General features: G+C 48.6%; 1 pseudogene; it reads right to left on the bottom strand.

The window, feature by feature from the left end:
• Positions 1–3,949: 3,949 nt before the first annotated feature.
• On the bottom strand, positions 3,950–5,060 carry LOC132217810 (NADH dehydrogenase [ubiquinone] 1 beta subcomplex subunit 7-like; annotated as a pseudogene).
• Between the last annotated feature and the right edge of the window lie 2,284 nt (positions 5,061–7,344).

The raw sequence follows: 7,344 nt of genomic DNA, 5'->3' as shown, positions 1-7,344 counted from the left end.
AGGACTGGGAGGGCGTCCCTCTTCTGGGCAGCCTTCCAGCTGCTCTCCTAGTCAGAGAGTTCCATAATCCAAACAAGCACTGGGGCCACTCTACTAGCCTTATCACCACGCCCACACCCAAGACAGTCTGATTAAATCTTGCTGTCATCAGTGAAAGCTCTTCTGCAAAAGGCTCTGCGCGCTCCAAACACGTGCCTCCTTGCTCCCTCCCAGGCAGGGCCCACTCCCCACCTCCCAGCCTTCAAGGTCAGTCCACGTGACAAGAGGGAAACGTTGCTTGGTCAGGCAGAGTCCTGCCCACATTTGTCACAACTAATGATCCCTTGGGCAAATAAACTGAAGCTGAATCCCCAGAGGGCACACTGGTTTATTGATTCTGAGACTCAAGGAAACCTGAAGGAGGGCTGTACCCACCCAGCGCTGGCCAACAAGAAATAACAATGGCTCCCTTTTATTGAGTGCCACCCAGGGTGGGCCCTTTGCGCTGTTTCTAGTTCTTCCAACAATTCTGTAAGGTGCGTTCGAGTCCTCCCTTTTGGCTCCATTTTCCGTTTCTTCTCTACTTTACAGAGCTGAAGTTCAGAGAGGTGCTCTGTCCAAGGTCATGTAGGCACCAAGCTTACAAAGTTAGCGTTCACACCCAGATCTGTTTGATTCTGTTAAAGAACCAAATTTACTGCAGCCTTAGTTACTGATTTCATTTTCAATAAGCCTAGGTTTGCTACATTGGTTTCCCAATAAAATAAACAAATGAAACTTAAAAAAACAACAAAATTCAAATGAGTATATTTGAAGATCTACTTTATTAAGCGATTCATGAATTGGGCAGCACCTAGAAGGGTGCTCCAAGAGGTCATACAAAATGGAAGATTTTTACAGGAAGAAAGATGGGTCAACAGAATATTAACAAAAGAAAAGGAAGGATTGCTTTTAGGCCAGGATGGAGGGAAGGCAGTGGCAAGGGTGGTTATCACACCAAACGAGCCCAATTAATTTAATATCTCTCTTACATTTAGATCTTGTCCTGTTTTTCCTCTTCTATTTTGCCTCTGTCTAGGACACATTTATTTCCTTTTTCCTAAAAAAAAAAATATGTATTTCCATTTCTTATATCTTCTTTTACTGAAAACACTTCCTTACATTCAAAGTTGTTTCCTTGTTATTCTAGTAGTTTTAATTCCATACAGTGTAATTTTTAACCCTTAAAAACCTCGATTTTAATGAAAACTAAGAAATAAACAATTATGAACTGTCTTTTATATTAGCAATCTGTGCTTTTGCAAACATATACATACTTTCTATCATGCATAGAAACGTGCTTTATCATAGAAAATTTCTCAGTGTGGCATAAACCATGTTTGCTAGTAGACCCAATTCTGCACTAAGAAACCAAAAGTAGATAACCGTGAGTTTTATAATGAACATTCCAATTTTTTTCTTCCTTATTTGGAAATGATCTAGACATTTAATAAAGTCTTCAAAAAACTTTTGGGGTTTCTCCCTAGGTTTAGGAAATTCTTTAACTATTGACCTTAGTGTTTGACTCAGGGATAAAAGATACCTGAAGGGGTTCATCCTCAACTTCAGGGAGTTTTATTTTAAACAGTAACTGTCTAGTAGTCTCTTCAGAGTGGAAAAGCAGAATTAGTGAAATGTGAGTCCTCAGGAGAAAAGTAAGGGGTAGCCCTGGCTCGTGTGGCTTAGTTGGTTGGGCGGCCTCCTGTGCACCGAAAGGTTCCTGGTTTGATTCCCGGTCAGGGGTCTATCCCTGGGAGGGGGCCGATGGATGTTTCACTCTCACATCCATGTTTCTCTCTATCCCTCTCTTTCTCTCTCTCTAAAAATCAATTTTAAAAAATCTTTTTTTTTTTTTTTAAAGAAAGTAAGGGATAGGGAGCAGTAGGAATCACATCTATCCTATTATTTATCTTAGATACCTCTTTAATTTTTCATTAGCCTTTTGTAATGACTCTTAGTAAAGCTCTTTTGGAATACTAAAGGCTTTTGTAAGCTTCTGCATGTGAATTAAAAAATAAGTATATCATTCTGTTTGCTCCGTCTGGAAACTGTTACATTCAAATGCAGTTTTTATTTTATTTTTTTTGTTACTCTTCACCCGAGGATATTTTTCCCCCATTCGTTTTAGGGAGAGTGGAAGGGAGGGGGGAGACAGAGAGAGAGAGAAACATTGATGTGTGAGAGAGAAACATTGACTGGTTGCCTCCCGCATGCACCCTGACCAGGACTAGGGATGGAACCTGCAACATGCCCTTGACCAGAATCGAACCTGAGACCCTTCAGTCGAAGGGCTGACACTCTAACCACTGAGCAACTGGTTAGGGCTAAGTGCAGTTTTTAAATGATTTTGATTAACTGGAATACTCCTCGCAGTGGACATTGCCAACTCTATGCTGTGTCCAGCAAGATTTGCCTCCTTTGCAAATATCCGCAGCTTCTAGGACTGTGGTTCTTAAACATAAAATAAACAAGTACGCTAGAAGGTGGTACACTTGGTTCTTTAGATATAAAAGACCTTTCTTAAAAAAAAAAAAAAAAGACTTTTCTTTCTTCCTTCTTTCCTTCCTTCCTTCCTTCCTTCCTTCCTTCCTTCCTTCCTTCCTTCCTTCCTTCCTCTCTCTCTCTCTCTCTCTCTCTCTCTCTCTCTCTCTCTCTCTCTTCCTTCCTTCCTTTGATTTATTGATTTCAGAGAGGAAGGGAGAGGGAAAGAGAGAGAAACATCAATGATGAGAGAGAATCATTGATTGGCTGCCTCCTGCATGACTCCCACTGGGGATCGAGCCCCACAACACAAGAATGTGCCCTGACAGGGAATCGACTGGCAACCTCCTGGTTCATAGGTCAACGCTCAACCACTGAGCTACACCGGCTGGGCGGATCCTGTTTCTTAATATTCACCTGAGACCTCCTGCTGGACCCAGTACAGCTCAAATCAGACCTAGTCCAATCCTGGACCCAGTCTGGTTCTTTTTTTTTTTTATTTTTATATTTTATTCATTTTTCACAGAGAGGAAGGGAGAGAGATAGACAGTTAGAAACATCGATGGGAGAGAAACATCGATCAGCTGACTCCTGCACATCTCCCACTGGGGATGTGCCCGCAACCCAGGTACATGCCCTTGACCGGAATCGAACCTGGGACCCTTCAGTCCGCAGGCCGACGCTCTATCCACTGAGCCAAACCGACTTCGGATGGTTCTTAAATTGAAGCCAGTTCAGTTCTTAAGTTGGACCCAGTCTACTCCGGCTGGGAACCACCACCAATTCCCATGGAAACTTGAATGGGGAAAAGGATTGAACCAAAAAATCCCAAGGAATGAGGATTGTGGACTGATTTCAAAATAAATGGAGAACTGCAGCAGCCACCAACAGTTCTCAGCGTGGAATCTGGGGGCCGATTCCAAACATTTGGGAATTGCGGACTGAATCGTCAGCAGTTCCCATCGTGGAATCCAAGGACAGAGCTCAGGCCTGGGGTTTTCCACTGGGAAATTGTGGTCTTGTCACCAGAAAAGACCCGGGACCAAGGCGGGTCTGCCCCTGGCACGGTCTGGAATGTGTAAACCATTTGCTTCTAAGTGTCCTTGGTTAGGGAAGATAAGACTGTGATTTATAAGCTGGCTGTAAATTGCTTGGCCTTGTTTAACTATCTGTCTGTTTCCCAGTTCCACTTGCCAAGGAATTTTTCTAGCTTCTTACTAACCTGCCTGTCTAGGGGGTTGCTCTGGGCAGAACCACCTGCCAGCTCAAGCCTACCTGCCCTGGAAAGGCAAGTCATTCAAATCGGGAGCTTGAACACAAGACAGGATGGAGCTCAAACCTAGAGGGGCTTATCGGCAGCCCTAGGAAACGGAGAGAAAGATAGTGGGGCTTGTGGGGGGCCATGCTTATGTTTCTTGTCCCCCAAAACCATCAGAAGTTTACTTTGGTCTCAATGCTGCCACCACATCTGTTAAAGAACAAAATTCAATGGAGTGAATTTGAAGATCTAATTGGCTTTATTAAGTAATTCATGAATTAGGCAGCATCTCATCTGTGCTCCAAACAGTTATACAAAATGGAAGGTTTATCACCCTGGCCCGTGTGACTCAGTGGTTAGAGCGTCAGCCCGCCCCCTGAAGGGTCTCAGGTTTGATTCCCAGTCAAGAGTATGTACCTGATTTGCAGGTTTGATCCCTGGCCCTGGTCGGGCCAGCGTGGGAAGCAGCCACTTGATGTAGATACAGTCAGCCCGAGAACCTCCTCCCTGCATTACCAGCAGCAAGTGTGTCCCCAGTTCCTCCAAGTCTTCATGGCCAGCATCAGAGCATTGGCTGGATCCCTGCAGAGCCCCAGCAGCCAAGGCAGATGGGCAGGGCCACCTCGGGAAGGGTTACTCCCTATCTCCTCTTCACAGTCTTGATGGTGGGGAAAACCTATTCACTTCTCTTCTTTGGGGGAGGGGCCTAAGGGCAGGAGGCTTCTATTTCTCCACTCGTTCAAGGGTGGCGGGCGGACCCCACAACATGGCCACCAGGCTGGACCCCTGGTTTCTGGCCAGATCCACCTCCCTCTGCTCCCGCTGCTTCTTCCACTTGAGCATCACCTAGTCGAGGTGCTCGCAGAAGCCCCAGTCGTGCTGCAGGCCAGGAAGTTGGAGAAGCTGCCGTGCTTGCATTTGAGCAGCAGGATGAGGTAGTGGGCGCAGTAGTCTCGCTGCTGAACCACCAGCTGTGCATCGTGCATCTGCTGCTGCGTGGCCACCATCTCGCACTCCTTGCACCCAGGGGAGCCATGGGTGGGAAGGCGGGCATCCGCAGGGGGTCTGGCTCCCCTGAGGAATCACCCAGGTAGCGCCTGGCCAGGTGCGCCCCCATGGCTGCTGTCGCCACAGATTCCTGTGGCAGTCAGGTCACCTCATTCCTCTCCAGAAGCACTCCCCCCTCCCTATTCACTTATTTACCTTGTTACCTGATTGATGGCCCTCATCTGTCCTAGCTGAAGAACCAGGGACCAGCTCCAGAACATGCTGGAAGGAGACTCTCTGATGTGGACTTTATAAATTTTCATATGGGCATCCCATCCACTCATCCATCCATCCATCCATCCATCCATCCATCCATCCATCCTTTCAACACATTTTTGTTGGGTATCAACTCGAGGCTGAAGAGGTGCATACAGACAGTCATATAGACAGACTGTGTCCCAATAGAACTGATAGTCTGGTGGGGGTATGGGCAGGTTATCAGGAGAGAGAAATGCACTGTGATATGTGCTGTGGCTGTATAGGACACTTAGCAGGCAACCTGAGTTAGTCTGTGATGAGAGTTCAGGAAGGAAGTTCAGTCTTAAGCTGACTTGAAAGATAAGCAAGACTTAACCAATCAAGTGGGGAAAGGGAGGCAGGGAAAGCATGTCAAGAGGAAGCAGGAGCATGGCCACCTCCTAGAGATTTTAGACAATGCAGGGCCAGGTGAGGATCTGAACACGGTTGAATCGAGGCAGGAATGGTGAGAGCTGAGGCAAAAGAGGAAGGCAAGGAGAAGGTCTTGAAGGGGTCATTTAAGCACCTACGGAGCACCTTCCAAGGTGCTGAGGGGGGTATGAGACAAAATGGGTGGGCCCAACTGGAGAGGCAGTGTCAGACGCGGGGAGCAGTCAGGAACCCTGCCGTCAGATTCTGGGTCCAGCATCCTCAGAGCTGTGAGCAAGATGCCCGCCCTCCTGCTCCGTGTGGGACCCCTTTCCACCTCTCCCTACGGTCTCAGGGCAAGCTAGCCACCCAAGAAGGGCGCTTCGGGTGCTGGGGAATGCATCACCTTTCACCGTCACCGTTCACCCTGGAGAGGGGGGGAGGTGTCCTGGTAAACAGCCTCAGGGTGCCTCCCTCGCCCTGCTACCTGTGGCCCTCTGTGCATGAGAACATTCCTGCCCTCTTCTTCAATCAAGATTTCACAGCCATCCCTACACCCCGTCTTCTCTCCTCTAGGCTGGGCTGTTCAATCCCCGGTCTCACAATTCATTCCTGCTCCCTGCTATAGCCAATCCTCTCGTCTTTCCAGGACCACTTGGGCTGTGCCCCTGTGGGCTCCAGGCCAAGCCTGCTCCACCGGTTGCCTCAGGAGCCTCTCTCTGATGCCTGTCTCATGTGTCCAGGTCTGAACTTCCTAAAAGCTACCTTTGGGCCTCAGCCCCGGCTCTATCTCTAGTTTATCTACCACCTGCTTCTGAGGACAAGCCGGTTCTTGTAAGCTGGGAACATCTCTCTCCCTAGTACTTTCTCGGCTGCTCTCGGTGGCCCTCTCCAGGAGGGTCAATGGTCAAAGTGCACAGTAGGCGTTTCCTGGTTATGACTCCTCCCTGAGATAGTGCAGAGACCTGGCACAGGAAAGACCCCAAGCAAGGCTGGAGAAGGACGATCTCAGCACCTGCCACGTGTTGCTCACAGTCCATTAGGAGCCATGACAGAAGGAACGGTTATTTGCAGGGTTAATTGAAAGAAAAGCGGGTGAGGCCGACAGGAGCACTGAACAAGGTCTGGCAGAGTGGGGCCCTGGCTGTGACTGGCAAGGGGAAAGCTCTGTGACGGCTGGCGACCTCCCACCGGCCTCAGGACACGGCTTCTGCTAGGAAGTCATCATCGACTGCACCTGCTGCTGGGGATGTGATAGCGCCCCAACATCGGTCCTCAAAAGAGGATCAGCCAGGGTCCCAAGGGCCTATGACCGAGAAGGGGGCTGTAGAAGCAAAGCTGGGGGCAGGGATGGTGTCTCAGTAAAAGAGTAGCCATCCAGCCCTAACCGGTTTGGCTCAGTGGATAGAGCATCGGCCTGCGGACTGAAGAATCCCAGGTTCGATTCTGGTCAAGGGCATGTACCTCCCTAGTAGGGGGTGTGCAGGAGGCAGCTGATGGATGTTTCTCTCTTGTCGATGTTTCTAACTCTCTCCCTTCCTCTCTGTAAAGAAATCAATTAAAAAAAAAAAAGAGCAGCCATCTAATGTGGAAACACCAAGTTTTGCCATCACAGGAGCCCAGGGAAGGCTAGGCAAAGAGCATGGACAGTCTTGGAGGTGAATGTGGGTTTTCCCCGTTACTCACAAGCTGTGTGACCCTGGGCAAGTAACTGCATTGCTGGGAGCCTGCACCACAGGTTGGTGTAGAGTTGGGAGAACTGGGATGCAGATTACACATAGAGTGGATGTTGTTCCTCTGGGGAGGCCCAGCCATGCTCCCTTTAGTGCTTCTCCAAAGCCTCAGGCCATGGGCGAGGCCTTGTCCAGGTTGAAACAGAACTGGGTATTGTCTTGGGTTTCTGAAACCCACTGTCTATCCCTGTGCCTCCTGAC

Source organism: Myotis daubentonii, chromosome 16, assembly GCF_963259705.1.
Source record: "Myotis daubentonii chromosome 16, mMyoDau2.1, whole genome shotgun sequence".
In the NCBI taxonomy this organism is placed as follows: Eukaryota; Metazoa; Chordata; class Mammalia; order Chiroptera; family Vespertilionidae; genus Myotis; species Myotis daubentonii.
The sequence above is the reverse complement of the archived record's forward strand: the minus strand, read 5'-3'. Positions and strand labels throughout refer to the sequence as shown.